The 5,276-nt window shown below is 42.7% G+C and overlaps 1 pseudogene; it reads left to right on the forward strand.

Annotated features, from left to right (window-relative positions):
* Positions 1–1,491: 1,491 nt before the first annotated feature.
* On the forward strand, positions 1,492–2,345 carry LOC101045048 (protein RCC2 pseudogene; annotated as a pseudogene).
* Positions 2,346–5,276: the final 2,931 nt, after the last annotated feature.

Genomic DNA, 5,276 nt, shown 5'->3' on the forward strand with positions numbered 1-5,276 from the left:
GAGAAACAACCCACTCCAGGGCCTCCTCTCTACTAGGAGCTGGGAAAACATTGGAATGATCAGCAGCAGAGAGAAACCACCCTCTCCAGGGCTTCCTCTCTGCTGAAAGCTGCAAATATCTGGATGACCTACCTGCAGAGAGGAGCCACCCTCTCCAGGCCTTCTTTCTGCTGAGAGCTGTAGACCTCAGGACAACCTACCCACAGAGAGGAGCTGACCACTGTGGGTCTCCTCCTAGCTGTTCTAACTCTCAATAAAACTCCTCTTCATGTTGCTCACCCTCCACTTGTCTGCATACCTCATTCTTCCCAGATGCAGAACAAGAACTGGGGCAGAGGTGCCACTGGCCACAGAGGTTTGTGACCAGAAAAGGAACACCCCAAAGATCCCTTAACAATACCACCTTTAAAAAAAAAAAAAAAAGACAGAGTCTCACTCTGTCACCCAGGAGGCTGGAGTGCAATGGCATGATCCCACTCACTGCAACCTCTGCCTCCCGGGTTCAATCAAGTGATTCTCCTGCCTCAGCCTCCTGAGTAGCTAAGGTTTCAGGTGCTTACCATTATGTCCAGATAATTTTTGTATTTTTAGTGGAGACAGGGTTTTGCCATGTTGGCCAATCTGGTCTCAAACTCCTGACATCAGGTGATCCACTCGTCTAGCCTCCCAAACTGCTAAGATTACACACATGAGAACAGTATCATTTTAACAAGACAATATTACTCTAATTCCAAAATAGTATGACTTTAATTCCAAAACTAAATTATAATAATACAAAAATAAAACTACTAATCCCATCAGTGAATTTAGTTTAAAAAAATCAGGTAAAATATTAGTAAACTGAATAAAGTAATTTATGAAAAGAATATCATTCTAAAACTCTCACTGACATTTGTCATAGCAGTAGCAGCCAACACCACTGGCACATCTGTCTTCCATTGTGGTAACTTCACACAGCCAGTAGCTCAAATTTCCATTTAGAAAGCAGAGCTTACCTACCAGCCGCCCTCACTTCCACATGTAGGAATCTTTGATTCATAAGAGAAGGGGTAGGCATACAAATTCCACTTTGCTGTGGGAGAAGGAGAAAGAGACTCAAAGTTGTAGAATCGAAAGTGGATAAAGCCCTGGAAGAAAGTCCCTTTGTTCAATGTCATTAGAATATCATTTACTTTCTTCCGTCTCTGGCCCCAGCTGCATTGGACTCACACCTGCAAGCAGCATGTTGATGAAATTTGTGCCTTTTTCAATCTAAAAGTCTCTGAACTTTACCGGAGACTTACTGAATTGCTGATACACTACAATAAATTTATTTTCTTTCTGCTTAAACTTTTCAGAAGTGGATCTGCTATTTGCAAGGAAGAGTGGTAACTGAGATGAGCTGTTTATAATAGTAATTTGAGTATCTTAAAATGGTAGACAATTTGTCAATAGATTTATTTCATCAACAAATTAAGAGAAAACACATATGATTACACTGATAATGTCAAAATGACATTTGATGATGCTGCCAGCCCATGTGGGCAGAACCACACACTGACCTTGACAGAAACCAGCCCCTTGTTCCTATTTGCGGGGAACAAGATGGAATAGCCGGGCCTTGGCAACCAAAAACATGCTGTACACAGCTTGGCACAGACAATGTACAAAGGCCAGGCCATTACCAAAATGGCCTGTGGGGCTGAATTCAGTGCCATCAGGAACTGCAATGGGAACCTTTGTTCCTTCAGTGCCCTGAATACGGTCAGCTGGGACACAACTGGATGGGAAGTTCAACGCCCTGATGCAGCCATTAGAGTATGGCTGCAAACTGATAGCCCTGCGATTGGCCACCTTCATCCAGAAGACAAAAGATGGGTAAATTCTGCCTGTACCAAAACATTGAATGAGACACAGCCTGTGGCACTAACCACACGCTGGTTATGGACTCCCAGAAGCAAGCCTTCTCAGGGCTTCATTGGCTATGGCTGGCTGGGCCATGTGGAGCAAAAAGTTGAGACTGTTTTCCCTGGCCAGGTGAAGATGTTTGACTTCCCTGGGTGTGGGATGTCCCAGATCTGTGCTGGTTATTATGGTTATACCTGCTCCTTTACTGTCAGTGAAGTGGGTGGTCTGTGGTCGCCAATACCTCCTGTGAGTCTACCACATACCCAAAAGCAGGGCAGAGCCTCTGTAGCCAGAGAATCTGGAGCCTGGCTTATGAGAAGAGCAGAATTATTGCATCAGAGCATGACCAGCTGGCGCTCTGTCACCAGCATTCGGGCAACTGGGCTGCAGGGACCAGAAACCAAAGTCATTATAGTTTCCTGTCCAGCCAGGGCCTTGTCAAAGCAGTCGCCAGTTAGAGATTGATCATCCAGCCGTCAAGTGCATTTTCTGGTCCTCACACAAAGGATCGGGCCTTGATCTACCAGCCTTTACTGCCTTTGTGCTTCAGTCTTTCTTTCTCTCTCCCTACGCAGATACTGACTAGAACTGGCTGTCCTGTTTCTGGACTGGGAGTAGTGCTCTTCACTCAGCTCGTCAGTCTCCTTTCCTTGGCTGTGGTACCAAACAGTTGGGATTACTGAAGAGTCCCCTCCTCGCTCGTCACCACTGGTGCTATGACTGCTACCTGTGTCCCGGTTAAGTGCCCCATGCTGGAGCCTGGCACGGTGCATGCCATGCAGCATTAGTTACAAGGTGCCTTTCCCGGAACCCTCCACTCACTTGAGCTCAAGCGAGGCAACAGCTCCGGCTAGACGGTCTTTGTTTCCAGAGGATTTGGACTGGTTTGGGTGCTTTAAAATGATTAATTAGTTCAGTGGTGCTTTGAGGGAGATGGCACTAGAACTTACGTGTGAGACTTGGGTGGATGGGAAAGTTAAATATTGGTCTTTTCTCGAGTTATTTCTTGCTTTTTTGTTGTTGTTACCTCTTGTCATTGTCTACATGTTAAAAATGCCAAAAATGACCTCGTTGTTGCTTTTCTCCCCCTATTTTCCACCTAGTCACTCCTTACGGTGACTTCTTCCCTTGCAGGGGACTCAGCAGCATCTGCCTGGGCCAGTCCCTATGACTTGTGGCAGAAAGCCGCCCTGCATCTCTCTAAGACTTAAACTGGCTTCTTACTCATCTCTATTGTCCTGTGTTCAATCAGGAGTCCATGGGAGAAGCTTCTGCAACTTCAGAGCTTTGCTACACTCACCTAATTTGTCCAAATCACCCCAAAACCACCATCTCTGACTCAAGCTTCCATGTGAAGACCTAATCAGTTTCCCTGGACATATTTCTCAGAACATGGCTCAGGGATCTGTTTCTTGCACCCTGGAGGCTCCTTTGTTGTGTGGTCACCAAAAAGGTTGAGGAGGCAGCACCAAGCACCCAGCCTTTGCAGCAGCTGCCCTGGCTGGGGCTGGGCTTAGAGCTTCCAGTGGACTCATGCAAAGCTGGCAGCTAGCCTCTTCTAGAATCCTTGCCAAGGACTGGAGCAGGAAAAGGACATTTCAAGTGAAGACCAGCTCGCCCCTGCCCAGTCCTTTTGGTTGATATGTCAATTTGAACTTCCTAATGGGTTAAATCCTTTCAAACAAGGTGTTGCGGGGTGAGGGGTGGGGTGTCATGCACTCAAAGAAAGGTATAAGTGGCTTTCCTGAGAAGATGGCATGGTGTTAACCCTATAGGCGTTTGACTGATCTTCTAGCTCAGGAAAGAGAATTTGAAAGAGACTTAGAATGAAGGAGAATTGAAGACAGGGTTGCGATTTGGTCTAAGGTGTCTTGTTTAATGTTGTGATTTATAGATATAATTTTCTCTTGGCATAAACTTTTGAATAAACAACATTATACTTAAAAAAATAGTTTAAAAGGGAAATCAAACACTTTTCATGTAGGACCTATGTCTTATTTTAATGTCCTTTTTCTTTTTGTATGTACGACCATACATAAACACAAACTTCAAAAGAAATCATCAAAAAAATTAACTTCATTTTAGTTTTTCCTTTTTAATTACATTGAAAAAGTAAAACACATATACACACAAACATTTTTGTATAAAACATGTCATAAGCCCAGCTGTTTTCCCACTTCAAATATTTTCCCAACCAGGTAAACTACACATTTTACATCCTTGTTTATTCTGAACAATTTATACCTTGCCATTCAGCTGTCTCACATGCCACGCCATTCCCTCCTTCTTAGCTCTTCCACATACATAATTGTTTTTCTTAAAAATATAAACTCTCATATAAAGTTACTTACACCTATGCTTAGAATTCTAAATATTGTTTTGTATGGCAGTTTGGTCTTTATTTCCTTGCCTAAAGCTTTCTCTTTGTCCCTGTGGTTTCACTGATTTCTGTACTGAAACTTTCCATCAGTGGGCTCCCTCCTGGGGAGTGCTGGCGGATGAGAAAAGAAAAGAAAGCAAGGTATTTATCCTCCTAGTTTCTGCCATGTGAGGTCATCTCAGATTGGCTGTCGTCATTGACCTGAGGTCACTGCTGCTTTCCAGATGGTCCCCTCCATAAGCCTCTACCAAAACTTTCTGTTATTCCTGCCTTTAGTCCTCACTGCAGTCTTGAGTTACTCACTCTGAGATTCCCCTATATTAGCCCATCACTTTCCAAGGAGCAGCTTTGTGAATTAAACCTGTTTATTCTAATTTGAGGGTATCATCTCCTTCTTGGATCCCAAGTGATATGCTTGTGTAGGAAAGGAAATTGTCATTTTTATAATAATACAGGCCATCTCTTGTGCCTTTCCTGATGTTTGTAACAGGGCAGAGACCCTTCAATGAAGTAGATGTAAATGCTTAATAAATATGTAATCGATTGCATTGGATAACAACATTGAGATCAAAGTATTATTGGGAATGCCATGCATTAAATGTAATTTTAAGAGAGTTACTGATTTAGTCTTTATTTAAGCAACTGTGCAAACATGTGGAGAGTTTATTTTGACAACGCAATGCCACAAAACTGACAAAGTAAGGCAAAGCTACCTAGGACACTTTAAAGAGTTCCTTTTGTAACAATACCAATACAAACTATTGAAATATTGTCTCTTAATACATTATCTTTTCCAGCTTTTTGGAGGTATAATTAACCAATAGAAATTGTATATATTTAGGTATATAATGTGATGTTTTGATATGCATATACCTGTGAGATGATTAATACCAGAAAGCCAGTTTATACATCTTTCACTTCACGTTGCTAACTGCATGTGTGTGTGATGAAAATAATTAAGATCTATTCTCTTCACATATTCCAAATATACATTATTGACTATAGGCAC

The sequence above is a fragment of the Saimiri boliviensis genome, chromosome 18 (assembly GCF_048565385.1).
Source record: "Saimiri boliviensis isolate mSaiBol1 chromosome 18, mSaiBol1.pri, whole genome shotgun sequence".
Classification (NCBI taxonomy): Eukaryota; Metazoa; Chordata; class Mammalia; order Primates; family Cebidae; genus Saimiri; species Saimiri boliviensis.